The 25,468-nt window shown below is 42.2% G+C and overlaps 1 protein-coding gene across 3 annotated transcripts in view; it reads right to left on the reverse strand.

Annotated features, from left to right (window-relative positions):
• PLXNB2 (plexin B2) overlaps positions 1-25,468 on the reverse strand; it is a 296,169-nt gene that overhangs the window by 187,661 nt on the left and 83,040 nt on the right. Inside the window, exon 1 of one of the 3 annotated variants that reach the window (XM_040343687.1) lies at positions 14,607-14,675. The exons of 1 other annotated variant lie outside the window; for it this stretch is intronic. The gene's annotated coding sequence lies outside the window, so the exon portion shown is untranslated. Of the gene's footprint in view, positions 1-11,406; positions 11,703-14,606; positions 14,676-25,468 lie in introns of those variants that run through there. One more of the 3 variants, XM_040343688.1, reaches the window with a different exon arrangement.

A 25,468-nucleotide genomic window follows, 5' to 3' on the forward strand; every position in this document is an offset into this window, starting at 1 on the left:
ACTTCTATTAAATGAAGTAGCAAGCTGCAATGAGATCGGAGGTCCAAATAGCACTGATCTGCAGCTTTGAAATCACACAAAAGTAGCTGCGCTGGTGTGAACCAGAGCTTGCAGTTCTTCTGCGGCTTAGAAATCATGCTGAAGCAGTGCAATTTCAAAGCAAATTACACTACTTCAGCGTGATTTAAAAGCAGCAGAAAGTTTTTTTATAACTATACAGAAATAATAATTTTTCATAAGCCCAAAAAAAAAAAAACACACCACACACAATGTCACAATGGCGGGAAAAAAGACCAATACCACGCACTAGAAAATTGCCTCTTATTGATCGATAACTGGATGACGGAGAGCTCCATCAAACTTAATGGATCAAAAACAGAACTTCTCATTCTCCATACAAAATGAAAGAAAAACTCCAGGACTACATGCACACCACCCACCATCCTTGGCCAAACCATCACCCCAAGCACCAAAGTCAAAATCCTCCGAGTCATTTTTGACTCAGACATGACATGACTATGGACACACAAATAGGATCAGTAGTCAGCGGATCTCACCATCTTCTCCGCTTGCTATGTAGACTCATCCCCCTTCATCCTGGAAGAGGACACAGCAGTAGTAGTTGGAACAATCATTAATTCACGACTCGACTATGCAAACTCCCTCTACCTCGGACTACCCAAATACCAGATTTTGCGTCTACAATTCGTCCAGAACACAGCAGCCAGACTGGTAACGGGAAAAAAAAACATGGGAATCAATCACCCCATCCCTGAGGTCCCTACATTGGCTAGCCGTAAAGGATCAAGTTACATTCAAGACCCTCTGCCTCACTCACAAATGCACACAAGGAAACGCTCAATACCTATGCGAGAAAATAAAACACTACACCCCTAGTCGTGGCCCTCCAGTCAACCAACCAAAACCTCCTCCACATCCCCAAGACCCGCTACAAATCTGAAGGAGAACGAAGATTTGCAGTCCAAGGACCACGGCTATGGAACACTCTACCCACGAACATCCACATGGAAGAAAACCATCGGGCCTTCAGGAAAAAACATAAGACTCATCTCTTCTGAACGATCCGGACGACACTGGATGCAAAGCGCCTTGAGGCAATTTAGTTCTCATTTGTAGCGCTATATAAGTTACTCACTCACTACACTAAAAAACAGGTAGTAATAATTGGTATTGGCAAGTACGTGAGAAAAGTTAAATCGGTACTCAGTCTTAATCTGGTATCAGTGCATCCCTACTCCCTGATAGAATGTCTATCTTTTGCCTAAACAATGTTGTAAATAGCCATCACAGCTTGTTAGCTTACATGCCCACAAGAAATCCAGCTATAGTAGATTTGTGATTATTCTTAGAGACTGAAGAACAATGCCACATCTAACATGACCAAGTACAATTCCAAAATAAAATGCTGCCACAATAAATGCTTTTGTGTTGAAATATTTCACAAATCGGTCTTGTGCCTATACACACTAATTTACACGTGCGGCTGGTTTTATGGCAATCCAGACAGCTGCAATTACACGTTTCTCAAGTTTGTAATAATAATAATTCTACATTCTGCTAAAACAAACCATTCTAGAACACATCTGCCTGCGAGAGCACAGACTCATTAACAATGAAGGCAGTTAGTGAGCAGTGCTGAAAAGACTTTGTGCAGACAAATTGCCATTTTAAGTTCATATTTGTTTAAGCCTTTGTTTAGATCTTACACATGTATCATTACCAGACACAATGCCTTTTTAACCCCTGCATCAAGCTTTAATTACAAATCTAGTGTTGATCCCCATTCATGCATAATGGTTTTATGGCAAACTAAGGAGCAATGCAAATCAAATGTATTCAACATCTAAGATGAAAGCACTCTTGTGGCGTGGAAACAACAGGCGACTGTAGCCTAAATCTGGGCCTTGTGCTAATAGAAAACGTTCTTTGATCAAGAACAGTAGTAGTATAATAGTCACACACAATAAATCTATAATAGGGACAATGAAAGGACAAAATGTTTCTGTAGAAGCAGAACTTGACTTTCACTATGGGGCAACTTGACTGATAATTTGCCAGTTTAACGCCAGCCAATTTTTTTCTTTTTGGGTTTTGGATACAGTGGAGAAGAGTTAAAACGCCCTGTTGGTTAGCCATTCATCTGTATGTGACTCCTCATTTCCTGCCACTGTGGCAACAAGCAACAGAAGTGGTTGTCACCAAGCCAAGAAGACAATCGTAGCAATTAAAGTGGTCCTAAAGGTTAAAGTTTTTTTTTACCTGTATGCATTCTATGCATGCAGGCAAGAAGACTCCACTGTGCAGCAGCCCCCCCCCCCCTTCCCCTTTAATACTTCCCTGTGCCCCATCTCGATCCAGCGATGTGCACGAGAGCCTCAGCTTTATTGGCTGATAGTAGCGGGAGCTATTGGCTTCCACTTCTGTCAGTTACAGCCAGTGAGCCAATGAGATGCGACATCTGGATATCTGGAAACATGGCATAACAACCCTTGGCCCTAAATAAAAATGACAAATAAGACCTTGGCCCCAAATAAGACCTTTTAAACCAAAATTAAACCTAAATTAAAAAGGTGTAAAAAAGGGAAAAATAAAAAGTCTATGGTAAAAGAAAAACAAAGAATCTGATTAACCTTAGTCAACATCAGCTACTGCTTCTATCATGGGCTTGAAGTGCCTATTTGTCATATGCTCATTATGTCTTCATAGCCAGGTACTCAAGTGTCGCTGTTCCTCATATCAACCATATTAAAAGGCATAAAAGCATCTGCCTCTCTTTGGCCAAATAATAACAACCCTGCTTATCATGTCAGTCACTTGCAAGGGATGAACAGCCTTCTTTGCTTTTGCTTAACTAACTTTGCTAATGCTTATTAGGTCTACTGTATGAAATCATTGACACATCTGCTTTGCTTGGTCAGAGAAGCATAGATCGAAGACTGTATTGTGTGCCACAGGAAACGGCAATCCTAAAAAAAAGTCTAAAAGCACCAAACCATGACTGATAATAGGGAAACAAAAAAAGGACTTCTTCCTAGTTGGGCGCAAACAAAATTGCTAAAAGAAAAATAAACAAACCTCTGAAATCTACTACCGTGTGCCCCCGAAAATAAGACTGGGTCTTTTATTATGTTTGGCTACAAAAAAAACCCTATCGCTTATTTTTAGGGGATGTCTTATTTATTTACAGTTTGTACAAAAACATTCCAAGATTATATAATATGCAGTTCATCCCCCGGTGTAGCTTTATTTTTGAAAATACCTTATTTACAGCGTCACTTGGCGCTCACGTGACCAGCCAGAGCTCTTCTTCCCCCGCACCAAATACTGCAGAGGGAGGGGATGAGATCCTTGCTGACATAAGCCCGACTCCTAGTGCTACAGAGGGAGGTGCTGCTGACATCAGCTGGGAGGACACGAGAAGAGCCCCGGAGGGTCAAGTGAGCATACAACAGCACTGTAAATAAGGTATTTTCCACAATAAAGTTACACCAGGACAGTAACTGCACATTATATTTAATATATTTTTACAGAACGGATTCCATGATTACATGACTTCTTTAACTGAGGTTTATGTTGCCACAGATTCTTAATTTGATTTAGGTCTGGACTTTGACTGGGCCATTCTAACACCTGAATATGCTTTGATCTAAACCATTCCATTGTAGCTCTGGCTGTATGTTTAGGGTCGTTGTCCTGCTGAACCTCCGTCCCAGTCTCAAGTCTTTTGCAAGGCTTCATGTACACGGACGTTTTAAAACCTCTCCTGAACGATTTAACTTGACATATAGTAACTGACATTTAAAAACACATTGTGGCGAAGTTACAACTTGTGTTTAGAAATGTTATTTACATTGGAAATAGTAAAACTGTTTCTCCATTAAAAACGCCTGTAAACAAAAGCGTGTCTAAATGCAAGTTACTGTGTCTACGCGCATTTACAAGCGGTTGCAGGCATTTAGCATTTCAAATGTCTCTGAACATTGGTCCTGAACACATTTTTTTGCTTTCCAAAAAATGCATCTAAATACAACTGCCTAGGAAAGGCCCGGTTTACATGTACGGATAAGATAACATTGAGGAGAGTCTCGGGGGCAGCTGAAAAAAAAATGCCCAACTGCTCCTAAACGTCAGTGTACCAGCAGCAGTGTACATGAAGCCTTACAGGTTTTATTCTAAGATTGCCCTGTATTTGGCTCCATCTTCCTATCGACTGACCAGCTTCCCTGTCCCTGCTAAGAAAAGCATCCCCACAACATGATGCTGCCACCATCATGTTTCACGGTGGAGATGGTGTGTTCAGGGTGATGTGCAGTGTTCGTTTTCTGTCACACAGCATTTTGCTTTTAGGCTAAAAAGTTACATTTTTGTCTCATCTGACCAGAGCACCTTCTTCCATATGTTTGTTGGCTTCTCACAAACTGCAAAACAGGACTTATGGCTTTCTTCTTGCCACTCTTCCATAAAGGCCAGATTTGTGGAGTGCAAGACTAATAGATGTCCTGTGGATCTCTGCAGCTCCTCTAGTTACCATGGGCCTTCTTGGCTGCTTCTCTGATTAAAACTCACCTTGCCTGGTCTGCCAGTTTAGGTGGACGGCCATATCTTGGTAGATTTGCAGTTGTGCCATTCTCTATCCATTTTAGGGTGATGGCTTGAACAGTGTTCTGTGAGATGTTCGAAAGCTTGGAATATTTTTTTATAACCTAACCCCGCTTTACAGATTCTCCACAATCCCAAACTTTATTCCTGGCCTGTCTGGTGTGTTTCTTGGCCTTCATGATGCCGTTTGTTCACCAAGGTTCCCTAACAAACATCTGAGGACTTCACAGAACAGCTGTACTATACTGAGATTAAAATTACACACAGGTGGACTATAGTTATTAAATTAGGGGTCTTCTGGTTGGTTCCACTAGATTTTAGTTAGGGGTATCAGAGTAAAGAGGGCTGAATACAAATGCACGCCACACTTTTCACATATCTGTAAAATTTTCCTTCTACTTCAATCCCAATAAATACATTGACATTTTTGGTTGTAACAGGACATTTTAAAACTTTCAAGGGGTATGAATACTTTTTCAAGGCACTGTATACACACACACACACACACACACACACACACACACACAGTTTATGCAGGCAGTCCCCGAGTTACATACAGCTGACTTACATACGACTCATAAATACAATTGGAGGAAAACAACAGGTGGTGAGGGGAAATACCTCCAATAAGGGAAATTCGCTCCTGTAAGAGTCACCACAGGAAAAACGTGTCTCCACAACCTTTAAACCCAACTCTTGTTCCCACAACTACCCAACATCCAATTGTCACAGGGACAGAAAGTGAAGTGAAATATTCTGAACAGGGGCACAGGCCGCAAAACAGAGGTTACAGGGTTGTTAACCCTTCTCTATGCTATCCAAAGAAGAAAAAAAAAGTGGCTGGAGTTGCACTAAAAAATGTACCTGTTCCAACTTACAAACTCAATTTAAGAACACACCTATAGAACCCATCTACCCCTAAGTGTAAGCCAAAACACATAGGCAAATAAATCAGGGTTAGACTGGGTGATGATTTTTATGAACATAAGCTATTGCAGTGCATAAACCTGATGCACTAGTATGCTGAAGAACTTTTTTCAGTGGGGTGCCTGGCTTGTATCCTAATGATGTCCATAGACATTGGTGACTGGTTCTCTTCATGTAATGACACAGTGTAATGGCCAAAATGTGGCAGCGCAGAGGTACACTATCTGTGGAAATGTTCAGCAATGGTTGAATCAGAAGAAAGCTCTTTAGCTGCGGGCTCAGAATGTCACAGAACAGCTGTTACTGACACAGCTCCGTCTTCCACCTTTCAGGGTGTTACTAGATGGTGAATATCTTCCCATTACTAAACAATAGGAGTTTATATTACCTGGATGGAATACTACATTATTTGTTAAAATATACAGTCTCTCACAAAAGTAAGTACACCCCTACATTATTTAAATATCTTATAATATCTTTTCATGTGACAACACAGCAGAAATGACACTTTACTACAATGTAAAGTAGTGAGTGTACAGTAGAGCTGCACAATTCTGGCTAAAATTTGAATCACAATTTTTTTGCTTAGAGTAAAGATCATAATTCTCACATTATACAAAACAAAATCAAGCCAACTTTACGGTTTAGTTTTCTTTGTATTCATTGAAGCATATTTTTTCACCAAAAAATTTAGTTTTTGAAAGACTACTGCGCAAATACAGTGCGACATAAAATATTGCAACAGTCGCCATTTTATTTCCTAGGGTCTCTGATATATATATATATATATATATATATATATATATATATATATATATATATATATAAAAAATTGTGGGTTCCAAGTAATTTTCTAGCAAAAAAATACTGATTTTCCCTTTGTGAGAAACAAGTGTCAGAAAAAGGATTAGACTAAGTGGTTCCTTCATTTACACACAAAATTCATCCCTTTGATCTAAGAAGGAAAAGTTGTAATAGTTCTCTACTAGCTGACAATGTTGTGAAAAACTTGGCAGACTGCTTGTTTTCTTTTGCCAGGCGAGTGAGCAGTGAGCATAGAACTCTCTACACTTGTTACATGGAACATTGGAAAATTCTGCATAGAGATTGTGAGGGGGGTTGAATCGAGATTTTTTTTTTTTTTTTTAACGACTAATCGTGCAGTTCTAGTGTACAGCTTGTATAACAGTGTAAATTTGCTGTCTCCTCAAAATAACTCAATACACAGCCATTAATGCCTAAAACCACTGCCAACAAAGTACATCCCTAAGTGAAAAAGTCCAAATTGGGCCCAAAGTGTCAATATTTTGTGTGGCCACCATTTTCCAGCACTGCCTTAACCCTCTTGGGCATGGAGTTCACCAGAACTTCACAGTTTGCCACTGGAGTCCTCTTCCACTCCTCCATGACGACATCACGGAGCTGGTGGATGTTAGAGACCCTGCGCTCCTCCTCCTTCCATTTGAGCATGCCCCCACAGACAGGCCCGGATTTACTCCCTTTGCCGCCCCAAGGCTGGGTCCTTCAATGCCGCCCCCACCTGCGCAGTACAGGGGGGGACATTATCCGCCGGGGGACTTTTTCGGCAACACACGAAGAAGGAGGGGGGGGAGGGGTTTGCTGCCGAATATGACATTGAGAGGCGGGGGGGGGGGGGTGCTGCTGACGAAAATTGCATTGAGAAGCGGGGGGGGTGACATTGAGCATTGGGGGGTCTGACAAAATGACATTAAGCACCGGGGGGTTGCTGCTGCCGAAAATTACATTGAGAGCCATCTCACCTCCTCTTCCCTCTGTTTTCTCTCCTCTCACCATCCGAGAAATGACAGGGGGGAACTCCGTAAATTAAAGTGAAAGTGTCCTCTCCTCTCAGCCGCAGTGCCGCCCCAGCACCAACTGCCGCCCCGAGGCCTGGCCTTGTTTGGAATCCGGCCCTGCCTACAGATGCTCAATAGGGTTTAGGTCTGGGGACATGCTTGGCCAGTCCATCACCTTTACTCTCAGCTTCTTTAGCAAGGCAGTGGTCGTCTTGGAGGTGTGTTTGGGGTCGTTATGTTGGAATACTGCTCTGCGGCCCAGTCTCTGAAGGGAGGGGGATCATGCTCTGCTTCAGTATGTCGCAGTACATGTTGGCATTTATGGCTTCCTCAATGAACTGTAGCTCCCCAGTGCCGGTGTTCTACCGAATAGAGATGCGCATGCGCAGAACAGGACGGCACAACAGCCGATTTCCCGATCAGCTGTGGTGACAGCGTGAAGATGCATACGCACATCATAGGAGGCACTATCCGACACTCTGATGAGAGGGAGAAATGGTATGCAAAGCGCAGAGGGACAATGCTATTCTCCGATTCTGCCTTGTGCTTGTGGGGCGGCTTCAGTGTATTAAAGGACAGATTTTTTAGTGTTGTTGGGTGTGTTCAGTGTTTTGCAGTTAGTATTTAGCTGGGTAGCAGAGCTATCAGTGACCAGTATGAAAGAGAGAGCGATAACACCAAATTTAAAACACACCTGCTCCCTTGTAACACTAACGAATCGCATGACAACAGCGAGGGAAAATGGCTAATTTGGCCCAATTTGGACATTTTCACTTAGGGTTGTACTCACTTTGGTTGCCAGCGGTTTAGTGATTAATGGCTGTGTGTTGAGTTATTTTGAGGGGATAGCAAATTTACACTGTTATACAAGCTGTACACTCACTACTTTACATTGTAGCAAAGTGTAATTTCTTCAGTGTTGTCACGTAAAAAGATATAATAAAATATTTACAAAATAGTGAGGAGTGTACTCACTTTTATGAGATACTGTCTGTGAACCAATTTTTTTTTTTTTTTTTTTTAAGATTTGGATAGACTGAGGAAAGGTCAGAACCCATATTAGATTTTACTGCCAACCATGGAAGTGAGGGGAAATCTGCGACAGGTAAACCGACAATAAAAAGGCTTACAGAGGTTTTAGCATTTTCCTTTTGTCTATGTAGCTGGAAGTATTTGTCCTCACTTCCCATCCTGGGGGCAACCTACTTACAAGACAGCAAGTGAAGGAATCTATCCCATTGAGCCCCCAAAGGCAGTAAAACCCTTCCTCACTCTATCCAAAACTAAAAGAAAACAACGTTTTGGCTATAGATAGCAATGTGCAGCATATAATGGTGTTTCCAATACATCCTTGTATCAGAAAGATGCCCATTGTGTACTATAACCCTTTCATGACCAAGCCTATTTCTGACATTTGGGGTTTACAAGTTAAAATCCGTATTTTTTGCTAGAAAATTACTTCAAACCCACAAACATTATATATATTTTTTTAGCAGAGAATAAAATGGTGATCGTTGCAATATTTTATGTCGCACAGTATTTGAGCAGCAGTGTTTTAAACACAACTTTTTGTGAAAAATACACTTTCATGAATTCAAAAAAATTAAAAAGTAAAGTTAGCCCAATTTTTTTGTATAATGTGAAAGATGTTACGCTGAGTAAATAGATACCAAACATGTCGCGCTTTATAATTGCACGCACTCGTAGAATGGCGACAAACTACGGTACCCAAAAATCTCCATAGGCGACGTTTAAATTTTTTTTTTTTTTTACGGTTACCAGGTTAGAGTTACAGAGAAGGTCTATGGCTAGAATTATTGCTCTCGCTCTGACGATCGCGGCAATACCTCACATGTGTGCTTTGAACAGCGTTTACATATGTGGGCGCAACTTCTGTATGCATTTTCTTAGCTGTGCAAGCTGACGGGGGCGATTAAACAATATAATAAAAAAATTCTTATTTACTTTTATAATATAAAATTGTGTGTTTTTTAAAAAAAAAATGTGATAACTTTTATTGCGGTCACAAGGAATGTAAACATCCCTTGTGACAGTTAAAGGTGGTGACAGGTACTCTTTATGGAGGGATCAGAGGTCTAAAAGCACCGAAGTGGCGATACCAGGAAGAAGTTCCGGGGGACATGGCGGCGGCAGCGGAGGGGAACGAGGAGCACTTCAGGGGGCTTCGATTTCATACTATTTACATACCCTTTCCAAAATATGGAAGGGTTAACCGCTCTGTAACGTTTGTTTGGTTGGTTGTCTGTGCCCCATGGTAAAAAATTTCTTCTTACTTTCTGTCCCTGTGACAATTGGCTTTTGAAAATGTTGGGTTGTCGTGGAAACAAGGATTGCTGATAATGATTCCGTGGACATACCTTTTTATCATCAATAACAACTCTTACAGGAGTGACATTTTCCTTCCTAGGGGTAGATTTCCTCTCACTTCCTGTCTTGTCCCCCCGTGCAGTCTTGTCCCCCCGTGCCGTCTTGTCCCCCCGTGATATCTTCTCACCCTCAGTGCCGCTCTCCCCCCGTGCCGTCTTCTCCCCCTCCGTGCAATAAATAAATAATAAAAAAATGTAAATAATAATAATAATTATATATATATATATATAAAAACACTGACAATCCACTAACCCCCCCAACCCCTCTTAAAAAAATAAAAAGACCCAAGGTAACCCTGGAGGAGCTGCAGAGTTCCACAGCAGAGACTGGAGTATCTGTACATAGGACGACAATAAGCCTACGCTCCATAGAGTTGGGCTTTATGGCAGAGTGGCCAGAAGAAAGCCATTACATTCAGCAAAAAAAATGGGACGTTTTGAGTTTGCGTAAAGGCATGTGGGAGACTCCCAAAACGTATGGAGGAAGGTGCTCTGGTCTGATGAGACCAAAATTTTACTTTTTGGCCATCAAAGAAAACGCTATGTCTGGCGCAACCCCAACACATCACCCAAAGAACACCATCCCCAGTGAAACATGATGGTGGCAGTATCATGCTGTGGGGATGTTTTTAAGCTGTCTGGGTTGGGAAACTGGTCAGAGTTGAGGGAAAGATGGCTGGTGGTAAATACAGGGATATTTTTGAGCAAAACATGTACCACTCTGTGTGTGATTTGAGGCTAAGACAGAGGTTCACCTTCCAGCAGGACAATGACCCCAAACACACTGCTAAAGCAACACTTTGTGGTTTAAGGGGAAACATGCAAATATGTTGCAATGGCCTAGTCAAAGCCCAGACCTCGATCCAATAGAAAATCTGTGGTCAGACTTAAAGATATGACAAGCTTATAGAGACTATCCAAAGCAACTTGGAGCTATGATAGCCACAAAAGGTGACTACAAAGTATTGACTTTAGGGGGGTGAATAGTTATGCACATTGACTTCAAATTCACATTAAAAATAAAAACATCTTCAAAGTTGTGGGCATGTTCTGTAAATTAAATGATGCAAATCCTCAAACAATCCATGTTAATTCCAGGTTTGCAAGACACTGTATACACACACACACACACACACACACACACACACACACACACTCATACATGAAAGTTGTCAGCCCAGAGCACTGTGCTGTAAATTGGTTAGCGAGATGGAATGAACCCTTTGCATCTTTAAACAAAGGTCACTTGTTAAGAACACTGGTAAATATCAGATCATTTAATGTTATATTAAAGTTCAATTATGCCCGACATAACATGCAGTTCAGCTAATTAGTGAGCAAAAAAAAAAAACACACACACACCTTAAAAGTTCCCAAGTGTAGTATTGTGTCCACTCGGCATGGCTGACCAGAGCTGCTCATGTGATCATTATTATTAGCAGAATACAGAATACTTTCCCTTGACCTCCCACCCTGCGGCATGTGCTACAAGCATGAATTCAGAAGCAGAGCACAGCCCAGTCTGTGTAAAGTCCCTGGCAGCCAACACTGAGAAAAACTCCATTCACAATGCAAGATACTCCCAGTCCGCACAATAGTGTGTTACTCCCAATTAAAGCACACATATGAACACCATGATCCTATAAAGCACATACCTCTGTGTGTAGATCCATGATTTCCCTCTGCTATAAGAATTGTAGGAAGGAACAGAGTTGCAACAAAGCTGACATCTTGAAAGAAGCAGGAAAAGTCGACAAGGTTTTTAGTAGAAGCCAAGAAGTGGGTTTTGTGGGAAAAGCAGAGATAGGAAGGCGAAGGGGCAGACAAATCCAAATGGCAGTCTCCACAATGTGAAGCAGATGTGTCACAACAAGTTTTGGGTGGAGAATGAGCTGACAATGCCGAGGAGACATGAGCCTTGTGCGGAGTACACTGGAGAAGTCTGCAGGAAGGACTTTCACACTTCCCAAGTTTCAATACTTCTGGGAACCAATAAGCAGCAAAACAAGCAGATGACTCAGTCATTAACCCATTCAAGCTGTGCTCCAGGCAGAGTACATAAGAAAAGGATTCAGGTTACAATCCTGTCTAATGGAGGAATAGCAGAATGTTGTCTTTAGGAAACAAATGACATATCCTAAACTTTTAATGAAAGTTAAAAACCGAAATAATAAATCTAGAAAAACTACCAACTGAAGCAGCTTCTCTCACACAAAGCCTGGATTGCCACTCATTATGTTGTGTCACGTCAGTCCATTAATATTATTGCACAGAAATAGCACTTCTAACAAAGCTGTACTTTTCCTCCAATGCAGCGCACATGATTCACAACTAATCATTGTGGCATGTATTCATGGGATATGAGCATTAATATAATCCCCAAGCAGAAGCAAATTACCAGAAATACATTTTGGTCTCTGTCAGAAGGTCATTGTATTCTCAGATTGCCCAGGTGCATTAAGCCTAGTACACATGGGTCAAATGCCCGCTTCAATAGAAACCGGCCTGTGTGTACTGCAGAAGTGTCACAACACAATAGCACAGCAGGGGAGATTGCTGTACTAATGTCAGATAGTTAGTACAGCAGCACCTTCTGAGCTGTTAGTTTCTTTCATTCTAAAATAAATAGTATTGAGTACAAAGGGTTTACTGTTCTTTTTACATTTGTGAGATTTCTACACATCATAAGATTTCTCACATTTTGACCTGCCTTATGACATAAAAAATAGGGTAGTAGGTACTGAGGACTCCCCCATGGTCACCAGATTGCCTGTAATCATTTCAGTCTGCCTTTACAGATAATGAAGTTCCTTTTTAAAAATGGTAACAAATGAAAATGGCTTTTATTCCCTAACCTGCCTAAAGCGGAGGTCCACACAAAAATGGAACCTCGGCTTTTCGGAACCCTCCCCCCTCCGGTTTCACATTTGGCACCTTCCAGGGGGATGGGGGGTGCAGATGCCTGTATAATACAGGTATTTGCACCCATTTCCAGGCATAGACCCTCACAGGGGTCACGCCACTACCCGCCCCCCCCCCCGCTGTCTTCTGGGAAACACAGGTCCCAGAAGACAGCAGGGACCATTGAGGACTCACGCATGCGCAGTAGGGAACTGGGAAGTGAAGCCATAACACTTCACTTCCTGATTACCTCACAGAGGATGGCGGCGGGGGCAACCGAGAGCCGAGCGATTGATCGGCTTCGGCTGCCGACATTGCGGGCACCCTGGACAGGCAAGTGTCCGTTTATTAAAAAAGTATTTTAAAAAAGTTCAAGTTTAACTTCAAGAATTCATCCACTTTCCAATATGTATTGGGTTACGAGGTCACATGCAGTCTCTCTGCCTGCCCTTCCTGCCCCACTTTGTATTTCATGAATCCATTCACAAAATACAAAACTTTCTGTGAATGGGCAACAGAGGGGGAAGGGCTGACATTGAAGGCAGTGTCTCTTCTGTCAGAGCCCCAGGAGTAAAGTGATAGCTGTACTCCTGGCACTCAATAAAACAGTCAGATGAAAAAAAATAGAGTCAACTCAGTGGCATACACCATACTAAGCCTGCAGACATTGGAGGGGGACAACTCCATTTTGGAATTAAATTAGAACTAAAGACGAAACCCTATTTCTTCCATTTTGGATACCGCAAGACCCCTTTCACACTTAGGTGCTATAACGCTAAAAATATTGCCTGCAAAGCGCCCTGAAAGAGCCGTTCCTTTCACTCTAGTGTGAAAGCCCTGGAGCGGGGCACTGGCAGGACGGTAAAAAAAAAGTCCTGCTAGCCGCGTCTTTGAGGCGCTGTAGGAGCTCCTAAAACACCCCTGCCCATTGAAATCAATCGGCAACGCCACGGAACCGCCGGCAAAGCGCCACTGCAGCGGTGCCTTGCCGGCGCTTTTAACCCTTTCTCAGCCGCTAGCGGGGGTTACAAGCACCCTGCTAGTGGCCAAATAGCGCAACGAATACGACAGTAATGCACCGCTAAAAATAATCGCTGCTTTACCGCCGACGCCCCAATGTGAAAGGGCTCGGGAGGGTTATGAACCTTGCCAGTCTTTCTTTGCCATCTTTATCCCGTTGGAGAGATTTTCCCTCATTTCCTGTCTCATTGCCAAAATAGGAAGTGAGAAAATCTGATTGTCACCATAGCTGGTGTCCCCAATTGAAGTATACCCCCAATACTGTTTTGGGGACAATCCAAAATTTGGGATTTTCTTTAACATTCATTTTCATAATGGTAAACCGGACAAATTGGAGGGTGAATCTACCCCAACAGGGACACAGACAGCAATAAAGCAGAGCTCGATAAGCCATTACTATGGCCTGTGCAGGAGGACCTTCTCCAAATGGTTGTGCCCATGCCTAGCAGTCGATCACTTGGCCTGAATGCGGTTATATGATAAGGGGAGTTACATCACCACGTTGCCAGATTGCCAACAGCGCCAACTGGGAAGTCTCTGGCCTAAATAATTTGAGTCTATGACTAGGAAAAGACATGCTGGCTACTGAAGTCAGAGCCCTTACATACTTGTTCAGGGTCAGTGATCCCGAAAATATGGCCAGCAAAGGGTCAACATATTAGCCAGGCAGCATTTTCAGAAAGACATCAGCAGTAGCAGCCCCTTTGTCTCATAGAGCATAGTTTACCTTTATGTAGATGATAGAGAAAAAAAATGTATGCGGCTTTTCAGAGTTGTATCAATACAAAATCAAATAAAAGTCAGTGGCCACAAGACACTCGTGTTGCAATCCTGGACCATCCTACCACAAAGAACATGGCTAGAAAAAGTGTCCACTGAGTGAATGGTTATGTAGAGAGTAAGCAATTTAAATGCTAAATTACAGGTCACATACCAAAAAGTCTGATTCTAGCACATTCCTCCACCCCACGCATTTCAAACACTTCATCCACTCGGCCATCCACTGCAATTAAATTGTAAGCTTTAGTAGGAGAACATTTCATATCAAATAATCTTGTGACTTTAGTCCTGACATTAGATCTAACATTGAAAAACAACGTCAGTGTCAGTTCAGGGTTATGGGACTCAAATGGTGAACTGCTTCCAAATGTGTATGCATAAAGATTTTACCACCCAGAGTCATAGGGGTCATGCACACTGCAGCTCAAAAAAAGCTTGTGCTTTTATTAAGCTACTTTGAGCTTTTTTGAGCATAAGCTGGCTTGTTGGAGGGGCAAATCCCCCTGTCATAATATAATAGCTCAGCGGGGAGATCGCTGTCCTAAGATCACATAGTTAGTACAGTGAGCTCCACAGTTTGTTTTTTCCCCCCCATTCAGCCCACTGAGTTGAGCGGGGAAAAACTAAGTGTGTAGTGGGCTTTAGCGTGCTCCTTTAACAAATGTAAACAAAATGAATACGTCCCATGTTACTGTGACTTGTAAGATAAGCAGTCTTTATATACACATCTCTTTTTAAATGTCATATACTACAGAGATCAGATCTCGAATGGTTCTCAGGCAGAGTGATCCACAAAAATTACACATAACACAGCATCTCAAAATAAACGCAGTCACTGGGTACTGATCATTTATTTGTTTAATGGGAATACATTTGGCATTCACTTCAGTGCCAATTAGAACATTTTCAGGAGCCAAATGATAAGAACACAGTTAATCTACCATGCTAACAAGACTAGAGTTATGAAGAAATTGTTCTGTAGGGAAAATTCTGTTTCAAATATGCTTTGCGTTACAGTATTGTGCGAAACAAGGCAGAGGCCAGAGGAAAAAAAATGAAGATACATTTATGTCTAGCTTTCATTTATTAGATATGCTTCCATCCTATAAAAAATATGTACACATCAAAAAAAATAAAAAATCAAAGCAGCCATTTTTAGTGTCAGCATCTTCACGCTGCTTTTTGTTTTGGCACAGGAAGAGGGTTACTATTAGTGCATACAGTATATTGTCACCGGAACATCAGATACTTTTAGTGAGGATAATTGAATTCAAAAGTAGAAGTTAAGTTAACAATTAAAAGGTCAAACTTTAAAAAGATTGTCATTTTTTGCTTTTAAATAGGCAGGTTAGTTTTAATCCTCCCAAACAGAACATACTCTCCCTTTTCCTTTCACCGTCGATCCATTCAGATGCCAAGCGTGAAGAAAATACCTGAACTTCCGGGTATGGGTGGGCATATGAGTGCTGGTGATTGGCTCAGCACTGCCATATGAACACGTATTGTCCTTTCTCATAGCAGGGGAGAATTACAAAAGTAAAAAAAAAATTAAGCAGGCAGGCAATGTCTCAACGTCACACACAGTGGTGAAGTGTGTCCCAGCAAATCTGCTTTTTCACAGAAGATACAGACATGTAAACACCACTGTGACAAACATGGAAAACTAAAAAACTTTGGGACTTTACATGAGGTGCCGGGCTTTAACCGAGCACCTCCATCCCCGGCAACTTGAACAGAAAAAGACAAAGATGGGACTTTGAATGAAACTGTGACATAACCCATCCTATAAGGAGCTTCCAGTCATGGGAGGAGCAGGGTATATGCTAGGTTTCCCAATACAAACTGAAATCCATCATTTACCTTCAGGAGGAGTTTGCTTCACCCAGACAATAATTTTATAGATACCTTCAGCTGCAGCTCAGGCTAGACTTTCCACTCAGCCTAGTTGATTATCCTTTAGGCCCCTTTCACACTGGGGTGGGAGGCGCGGTGGCGGTATAGCGCCGCTAAAAATAGCAGCGCTATACCGTCGGAATTGCCGCGGGATTCGGCCTCTAGCGGTGCGGTATTAACCCCCGCTAGCGGCCAATAAAGGGTTAATACCGCCTACAATGCGCCACAGGCGCATTGCGGGCGGTATTACCGCGGTTTCCAATTGTTTTAAATGGGAAGGAGCGGTATACACACCACTCCAAATATGCCGCTTGCAGGAGATTTTTTTCTCTCCTGCCAGCGCATCGCCTCAGTGTGAAAGCCCTCGGGCTGTCACATTGAGAAGGCTGGGCAGGAGTTTTTCAGGCCGTATTTATGCGCTATTTTTATCGCTGTACCGCCTGAAAAACTTCTCAGTGTGAAAGGGGCCTTAGTAAGGTGATGTGCAAAAAAAAAAAAAAAGTAAGATTTCTACGATTTATTCAACATTAACCTCTACTATACAGGACCCAACCAGGCTGCCATGTTGGAGCAAGTGGGAGCAAGACACAGGGAATTTTGGGGGAGAGGTGTGGGAAATGTGCCTGCAATCAAGTCCCCCTATCTCAGTTTCACCCGGTCACAGCCGTTTCTTTTACATACAGCTTCCCGTGTGCCAGTACAGCCATTTAGATGGAGCAGATGTGATTCTCCCCTCTGCCCTAAATGTAGGGGACAGGAGGGTGACTTAGTTCATTTGCTATGGAGATGCCCGAAAAACACTTCTAGTATTGGAAAGAGGTTACTGATGGAATATCTGCTGTGTTTACACTTCAAGGGGTTGTAAAGGTTTGTTTTTTATTTTCTAAATAGGTTCCTTAAAGGAGTTCTCCAAGCTAAAACTTTTAACCCCCGCTGTGCCCGGGCTGTAAAACTATACAAAATAAACTTTCACTTACCTGCCTACGATCCCCCGTTGTTCCGATATCGCCGTCCCGTTCTCCGGTCCCGGTCTGTTCCACTTCCTGCGGGTCGGTGACTCACAGTGCGCTCAGCCTATCAGCGGCCGCGACGGGACATTGCTGCGGCCGCTGATAGGCTGAGCGCACCGTGAGTCACCGACCCGCAGGAAGTGGAACAGACCGGGACCGGAGAACGGGACAACGGGGATCGTAGGCAGGTAAGTGAAAGTTTATTTGTATAGTTTTACAGCCCGGGCACAGCGGGGGTTAAAAGTTTTAGCTTAGAGAACTCCTTTAAAGGTTTTATAAAGGAAATTTTTTTTTTTGCTGAAATGACTGTTTACAGGGTATAGAGACATAATAGTTAACTGATTCCTTTTAAAAATGATTAAAAATAGATAAAAATCAATCATATAATGTGCCTGTAGTTTCAGTTTCGCTTTTCATCTAGTTTAATGCTTCTGTGATGGACACAGAGCCAATACAGGGCAGTGTTTGTTTTTAAAATGAAACTGATTGGTTCTGAGAGGTTTTAGACACACAGTAATCACACCTTCTTGATTAGAGACCACAGAGAGAAGCTCCCATGACTTTTTTTCATAAGGAAACAGACAACCAGGAAGTGTGCAGAACATAGAAGGATTACAGCAAAAACGAACAATGAGGACATGAAACCAGGACTGCATTAGGGTAAAGGAAGCTATTTAGCTAAAAAAAAATCCTTTAGTGACCCTTTAAGAGCCGGTTAACACAGGGGCAACACGACTTCCAGCATGACTTTGGGAGGCAACTTGGACACAACTTGGGTATGAATCATCAGGCAACTTACAAGTTAACTTCAAGTTGCCTCCAGGACAGTACAAGGCAACTTCAAGTTGCCTCCAGGACAGTACAAGGCAACTTCAAGTTGCCTCCAGGACAGTACAAGGCAACTTCAAGTTGCCTCCAGGACAGTACAAGGCAACTTCAAGTTGCCTCCAGGACAGTACAAGGCAACTTCAAGTTGCCTCCAGGACAGTACAAGGCAACTTCAAGTTGCCTCCAGGACAGTACAAGGCAACTTCAAGTTGCCTCCAGGACAGTACAAGGCAACTTCAAGTCGCCTCCAGGACAGTACAAGGCAACTTCAAGTCGCCTCCAGGACAGTACAAGGCAACTTCAAGTCGCCTCCAGGACAGTACAAGGCAACTTCAAGTCGCCTCCAGGACAGTACAAGGCAACCTCAAGTCGCCTCCAGGACAGGAGGCTTTCCAGTAGCCAATCAATCAGCTTTGTGGGAGGGAGGGGTTTGCCTGAGAAATGTAGGTTATCTTCCTATATTGTTGCTTCAGTTAAGACAGTGATCAGACTTCTGAGGCGACTTCCATTGAAATCAATGGGTACAAGTCGCCTAGAAGTCGGATTGAAGAAGTACAGGAACCTTTTCTGAAGTCGGAGCGACTTCAGTAGTGTGTATTAAGACGGCTCTCATTCACTTCAATTCATTTTCTCAACCACGCGACTTGGAACGACTTGGGGCAACTTCAATTCAGATCCCAGGTTGCCCCAGTGTGAACCGGCTCTTATGCTAAGTGCATTGTTGGTTCACTTACATTTTCCTTCAATTTCCCTTCTAAATTTTTTCTTGGTCTAAATTTCTCACTTCCTGTTTCTCCTTAGTAAGCTTGCCCCCATCATCCGAGCCCTTGTGGCTGGGGGTTAGTCGGCGTGCTCGTCCCCTCCCCTGGGACTACATCCCTGCGGGGAGAGGCTGTGAACACCTTATCCCTATAGAGGGAAGGAGCTGATAACGCAACGTCTAGCCAGGCACCGTGAGTGTGTAGACGACGGCGCTACTGAGGAGCTTTTAAATGTGGTATTAAAAGTTTTTTATCCTGCAAGTGTAACTTGGTTTTGGGGGGCTTTAAATTAATTTATATACAGAGAAACACTATGGTCTCTCTACTTATTTACATGACCTGAATCCCTGGAATCTTGAGCCAAGCTGAGAGGTGGTTTGTTTCCCTGGAAGCAAGTGTGCCGAGTTGCCAATTAGAAAAGAACAAGCTGGATTACCTGCCATTGATTGTTTAAAGGAGGAGATTGTGTGAACTTGTGGGGAGATCTATTCATGAGTTTTAACTCATCTGGGAGGTGAGCGCGCATTTTTACTGGTGGTGGTGTGCTCTCTGGGAGGTGAGGGACCATTTTTTACTGGTGGTGGTGTGCACTCGTGTTGAGGCTGAACAATCACAGTGGTGGAATAGCGATTAAAACACTGACCATGAGAAGAGTTTCTATTTATTTTTTAATTTTATGGACTATTTAATCACCTATGTTTTGATTTATGATTGGATATATGCACCTTATTTTATATTTTTATATGTATTAATAGGTTTATACACATAGCACTACATTTATTAATTTCTTTTTTTACCAGTGTGGTGTATCACTAATGCTGGCCATACACAAACGTTCGGCCGTGAGCGCAAACGATGGTGCCATTATGTAATGACCGATAAATTGTTCATTGGACATAAAATATGGAAATACATTTTTACATATACCTAGTGCAGACAGTTCGGACGGGAAACACATTAACCTTTTAATTTATCGTTCGTTAGAAAATTTCCAAACTTGTCCTTCGTTTTTCGGCTCAAAAACTTCCCAACGATTATCGATTTTGTGCCCATTATCTGTTTGAAAGAACGAACAAACTGTCTAAACAACCAAATTTCAGCCGATTTTTCATATAGTGTATGGCCAGCATTAGAATGTTTAGTAGCTGTGCACGTTTGGAATAGGTTATTAACACAGTATTTAGTAATACGGTACTTTTTGGCGCTGATTGTTATCATATAATTCACAATACTGATACCATGCCTGGCCTATGCCGCAGGGAATCACTAAAGTAGACGTTGATACTGCAGTGATCTCCACTTGATTCTGGGTCCCGTGCTGCATGGCTACCATGCTGCATTCTGAACACAGGTGGTCAGCCGTTTGGGGTGCCATTTAGAGAATGCTTTGCACTTTAATAAATGCAAAGCGCTCCCTGATTGGATGATGTGTAGAGTGTGATGTCAACTGCCCGTCTCTTCACCTCGTCCAGAGAATGCTTTGAATTTATTCAGAAAATGCCAAATATTCTCCGAACGGTGCTGGTGCCGACCTCCTGTGTTCAGGATGCAGCAGGGTAACTGCTCAGCAGGGGACCCAGAAGCAAGGCGAGATCACTGGATTAGCGATTTCCAGCTTCCAGGGGCATCAGCTAATTATGGCATAAGCATAGTTACACTGGCTCAAGCTGGATCAATGTAACTATGAATAAAATATCCATGCCTGGAATGCTTCTTTAATATGAGGATGCTGGTGTTTGGATTACCATGCATTATATAAAGTCCCAAGTACATTTATAGTAATGCATGTTGTTAAGTCTGTGTGACGTGCTATAAACAAACACAGATGTCCAGACTTGAAAACAACGGTGTATGTCATTCCTAATTGCTGTAAGCAGGAAACTTCTGTACAAACAAAATCGCTACCTAAAGTCATTAGATAAAAAAGCCACTGTAGAAAACTAATCCCTTTACATATTGTACAAATCTTTTTTCACCCAATAGGGGCTCAATCATCCTGTTGTGCCGAGTTAATACACATTATGCCATGGATTCATGGGCTGCTTAAAGCGAGCAGCATGTACCATTTCTGGCAGCACAACATACGCTCCTGACGTGATGCCTATTTTCCCTACAACACATGTGTCCATTATACAGTTTGGGGCCATTTAAGTCTTTCTGCTGCATCAACGCATGTTTCTTTGGTTGGATTAAGGAAGTCCATTCAAAAATTAATGGGCTGCCAGTGCACCTTCAATATGCCTAAAATAGAGCAACACACTACTGTTCATTTCAGCGAGAGCCAATGGCTGTGCTGCTATCAATCTATCTAATCAGGACACAAGACACCAGCTACAGATAATGTGCTCATTCCCAGATGGAGGGTGACAGCGTTCAGGTAAGTAAAACGGGGGGCTGCAGCACTACAGAAGGTTTTTCACCTTAATGCATAGAATGCAAAAGTTTAAACTTTAAAGTTAATCAAGTATTTTCAGTGTGCCAGTGTGCTATGGTATATGCATAGATCCGTTACCAGAAATGAGGTTCCAATCACTCCAGTTAAAAAGGCAACTCCACGCAAAATGAGTCACTATGAACCTGTATGGCAGGGATATGCAATTAGCGGACCTCCAGCTGTTGCAGAACTACGAGTCCCATGAGGCATAGCAAGACTCTGACAGCCAAAAGCATGACACCCAGAGGCAGAGGCATGATGGGACTTGTAGTTTTGCAACAGCTGGAGGTCTGCTAATTGCATATCCCTGCTGTATGGTAACTTCCATATAAATATATGGAGAGATAGGCAGGATCAAAAAGTAGGCTCAGCATGCGTCTTAGTAGTGCTGAGGTCTCCCTAATGGGCTTCCAAACAAATGAGAAGACTTGATGGGGGAAGCCTCCACCCCAACTAGATAAATCTATTCTTGATGGATATAAAATATTCCAATAACTGCAACGCAACATTTACTCCATCGCATTTTAAATGTTGATTCTGCACATCATGGGTTTCAGACCACTGGTCATTTCTAGAACACTCGGTAGTTGCAATTAAATAGAACAGCAATTTTAGCAGATAATTGCAGAAAGTTATTAGACTAAAATACATGCTTTTAGTTTATTCTGGCTCTACTAATCGGTTCCACCAGTCACGTGTTCAGACAAAAATATTTCAATGTCACATTTAGAATGACAGTAGTGTTTTTTTTGGGGGGTTTTTTTCATAAAATTATTCATTTTTTTGCTTAATTTTCCCCAAATTTACATATCTTTGCTGTGTATTTCATGTGCCAGATGTCAGCTTTGTAACACTGCAAGCGTAAATTCTATTTACATATTTTTACAACTGGCTTCGCATTCACTGATCCCTTGACACAGTGTTATTAAGCAGCACAATGTGTGGTGACTCCATTTACATGAATTCAGGCCTGCAATTCAATATTTCCAGTAGGAGATGTATTTACCCACAGGTGTCACCAATTGTCTGCCTCTGATGTGTCTCTCCTTGTCATCTCTCCACCAGAACCATTATTCCACACAATATCTATTGAAATTGTATATCAATGAAATGCATATAAATACAAATCGAGAGAGAGAGAGAGAGAGAGAGAGAGAGAGAGAGAGAGAGATAATACGTCTAGAAAACCTAAACCTGTCTAAAAAAACACTAGAGATTGTGTTGTGCAAAAGGAATATAAATGAAGACATTTCACTAACTGCAGCAAGGCATTCATCCTATATACTGTCAAAGCAGTAACTTGTGGGGGTCAGAAATATACTCTACTAGAATACTGCAGCTACATTTTTCCATCATCCTGTATGATTGACGATCTCAATTTTTGCCCATCCAGTTCTGGTTATCACTTAAATAAAACTATAAGAGATACCTGGATGAACCTTTATAAACAGAGCACATTCGTGGGCTGCATGATACATCAGTGAAATGCCCCACTCGGTGGACCCCAATCACTGTCATATTAGCTTGTACCTGCTGTAGCCTGAATAGCAAACAGCGTGTTAGAGCATAATAACGTGGGGGGAAAAAAACCTTGGTCTGGCGCTTCTTAATTTTTAGACATGTGTAGAACGTTATTACATCAATGACTGTCTGTCAGAGCAAATCTGTATGGCAAAGCATATCTGATCACACTGGAAGGCATATGCCCCTGAGAGAACCGTATGGGATTATATGCATGAATTGCTAATTACATGCTAATTATTTCTTTGCAGTCCTTGCTTTTTGACTTGAGCACGGAGCATATGAAATACATCGGTAGGTAAATGCAAAATAATTAAAAACAAGACAGAAATTGGCACTACGAAGCAGCCCTGGCATGTAAAGGACAACTGTCTACATCTGTATAGAGGATCAAACTTCATTAGGCTCATAATAAAAGCATTACAAAAATTTAAGCTGGCCATACATGAACAGCATTTCAGCCGTTTCATCAGAAATTCAGTACATGGGTGTCAGATATTTGTTGGTTGAACAGTGTTTACATTCAGGCGGGTGCATGCCCTATTTAGGCGTTTGACAGCTAGCGGGCTCGGGGTCAGCTGTCAAAATACAATAGCCACAGTAAGAGATTCGTCCATCTGCACTGTATAGTGTGAATGAAGGAATCTGTAGTTTGAAAGTCTATATGTGTATGGCAGGCTTTAGTAACATTGTACACTATAAAAGGCCAGAGAGACGAGGCAGTGTCTGCTCTCCCTGAAGAATAGGCTATGGAATGTGATTAGGTATAGTGACCTTAGAGTGAACTTGTCTTATACCCAAGTAAGGCAAAGTAAACGATTTAGACCCCTATCCAGCAGTAAATACTTACATATCTAAGCTACAAGTCTCTCCAGGTAGGAGGAACACATGGTAGAGATTCGCCCCAACCTCACATGTCAGTACTTGGCAAATAAACAACCACCAGGGCTCTCATATGGAGTGAGTCTTAAAAATCCTTGGCATGGAAGTTTATTTTACTCCAAGCAGTGGAATGGACTAAAGTGCTAAAGGATCAAATGAAAAGTATGAGTTTCTGAGAGGGGCAAGAAAGGGGATAGGGCTGCTTTGGTAACAGATTGTCCTAATATTGTCCTGTTTTGACCAGTGGACACCACTGCAGTTTGCATATGTACTGGGTAACCATTCTATGCACACCACACTTCCCAGTTTTCTTCAGGCAGTGCTTACCGCAGTACACACCTCTCATTGGGGGGTTATTTGGGAGGACCATTTTATTGCTCAAAGTTAATCATTAAACTGACACTAAACTTTGGGGTTTTAAAAAAAAAAATTATCTTTTCAAATATGTATTCGGAACTCAAAAAGTACCTTTTATTGCTATTGGCATGTGGGAGGAAACAAGAGTACCCAGGGGAAACCCATGCAGGCACAGGGAGAACATATGTGCCCAAGGCCATGAGATTTGGTTGCCTGATGCAGCGACTAAACCGCAAAACGCGTTGAGACCAATGACAATCTTGCTGCATTTCGGCCACTTGTGTGTGTATACACTGTTTAACAATATTGTATGAATATACATGTGTGTAGATAGAGTCGTTTCAGTGTTGATCTAGAAAGATAAGCGCTTCCTTCAGGGATATTTACATCACAAGTGTAATCCTCTGTTTGGGACGCTTGTTTTTATTGTCACATGAAATTTTAATGCAGTTGCTGTGCTAAATAAAACTTCAGAATTTTAGATTACATCTTTGTCTTCCTTGGAATCATGTGGGGCACCTTAAAGTGTAAGTTCACCTTTACAGAAAAATCTGCAAGTTGAACTTACACAGGACCACCACCACCGTGACCCCCCACCCCAGTCCCACTGACCGGCATGGTGGCAAACGCCCATTCTGAGCCCCCGGTATAGCCGCCTCGTGGCTCCAGTGCTTAGAAATCCTCTCAGCATTCTCTGTTCTTTCCTGCTGAGAGGATGGGCTATGCAGCTTCCGATAGGTCAGCGCCGCCACATGGCAGCGCTGACCTATCAGATTGCTCCTAAACATTCTCGCCAGGAGCTACGTTTAGGAGATAAGGCACCAGGGATTTCTAAGCCTTGGAGCTGTAAGATGGCTATATCGGGGCTCAGAACAGGCGATCGCCATCTTGCGGGTCAGCACGGCTTGGGGGGGGGGGGGCGAGGAGGGGGTCCCGTGTAAGTTCACCTTACAGATTTTTCCTATTTATTTCTTTTATTTTCTCCCAAAGATTGCAGTAAACAAAGTTTCATATATCAGCTTGTAAAATGTACATTGTATTGAAGATTTATTTTTAAGAAATGCAATTTTGTACATTTCAACTCTTAGCAGGCCTAGACAGCACAAACAAAATTTGTATTACCCTATGTAAATTGAGAATTAAGGGGAAAAAAACTTGAACAGCTGCCACACATCTGGTTCAAATAAGTTTTTCACAGTGCAGTATGCATTCCGATCCATAGGAAGCTTACTTTAACAGAACTAGAGTAAGAAAAATGCTTTAAAAATCCAGGGTATAAAATGTATGTCTGGACATTCCCAATGATTTTAAAAACAGATCAATTCCAGAG

The sequence above is a fragment of the Rana temporaria genome, chromosome 3, assembly GCF_905171775.1.
Source record: "Rana temporaria chromosome 3, aRanTem1.1, whole genome shotgun sequence".
Classification (NCBI taxonomy): domain Eukaryota; kingdom Metazoa; phylum Chordata; class Amphibia; order Anura; family Ranidae; genus Rana; species Rana temporaria.